The sequence below is a fragment of the Parus major genome, chromosome 28 (assembly GCF_001522545.3).
Source record: "Parus major isolate Abel chromosome 28, Parus_major1.1, whole genome shotgun sequence".
In the NCBI taxonomy this organism is placed as follows: Eukaryota; Metazoa; Chordata; class Aves; order Passeriformes; family Paridae; genus Parus; species Parus major.
In genome coordinates this window covers 4,060,727-4,062,209 of record NC_031797.1, presented here as the reverse complement: position 1 = coordinate 4,062,209, position 1,483 = coordinate 4,060,727, and positions in this window count along the sequence as shown.

The following is a 1,483-nucleotide window of genomic DNA, read 5'->3' as shown; positions in this document are numbered from 1 at the left end:
TTTCTCTTCAGTGTAAAAGCTCATTTCTCCTCATTTAAAAGCTCACTTCTCCTCATTTAAAAGCTCCTTTTCCTCAGTATAAAACCTCATTTTTAAACCTTTTGCTCAGCCCCTCAGTGCTCAGTGCTGTTCCTTTCCCCACTTTGTTTTCAGGCTCCTCGGGGTGTTTTTCCTCTCTCCCCTATTCCTGCTCAGCCAGCAGCCACGCTGGGAGCTGGAATTCACCCACATAGCTGGAATTCCCAGATTCCTGCCTGGCCTGGGAGCTGCTGCTCCTCTGGAGGTGCCTGCCTGTATTTGGAGATCCCATTCCAGCTGGCTCCTTCCTTCCCAGCAAAACCCACCTCAGCCCAACAACTGCCGGCCCTTAACCCTGCCCAGCTCCAGCAGACTTCACCCAAACCACTAAAATATGAGTTATGCAAATGCCAGATGTTCAGAAAGGCTTTTTTTAGCCCCGTTTCTGGGCAAGCTGCACGTTGGTCATCTGAAACTTCCTTTTTTTGGGGCTTGTTTATGGCAGAGATACGTTATCTGCCTGACACTTTACTCATACAAATGCCATTCACCAGGGAGCCTGAATCAAAGACAGGCAATGTTCCTTCTCAAAATGTTATTTTTAGAGTACTAATGTTTACTAAAAGTTCATATAAATATTCTTTGTTCAAACTCAGCTAAATTTAGCAGGGGGCAGTTTAATATTCACGGAGCCATCGGGACATTATTCCCCTGGGATTGTTTAGTTCCTGGGTGCCCGCTGACCTTTCCGCTGCAGAAAGTGACTCATTTCTTCTGCGGCTTTAATTCAGAATTTTAATCCTCCCCTAATCATAAGACATTGTTTATGGGATGAGCAAGGTTATGCCAAGGTTATGCCTGCCTGGAGGGGACGTCAGAGGCAAGAAATGGGAGTAATTTTCATTTGGGAATATTGAAATTTGGAGTTATTTATTCTTTGCAGGACTCTGGGGGATTTTGGTGGCTCAGAGTCGTTCTCCAAGGCTGGGGAGCTTCCCAAGGCTCCGTGTTTGAAGAACAGGGAAGCAGAACCATCCAGAGAGGAGAATTTGCCGTGAGCCTCAGTGAGGGCAGCAGCTCAGAGCGAGGGAAATGAGGGCAGTGGAATAGCAGAGTTAATTAGTGTGAGCATTAAATGGCTGGAACCTCCTCCTGGTGGCTCCCAGCCAGGAGCTGCCACCATGAGGGTGACATTCCGGCTGCTGGAGATCCCGTGGGAGAGCTCACATGGAGGGCTTGGACAAGGCAGGGCTGGGGCCGAGGAAAAGACAGAGGAGAAAAAAGAACAAGGGTTTCTAGACCAGCGGTTCTAGACTCGGTTCTAGACTCGGTTCCAGAGCGGTTCTAGACTCGGTTCCAGAGCGGTTCTAGAGCGGTTCTAGACTCGGTTCTAGAGCGGTTCTAGACTCGGTTCTAGACTCGGTTCTAGACTCGGTTCTAGAGCGGTTCTAGACTCGGTTCTAGA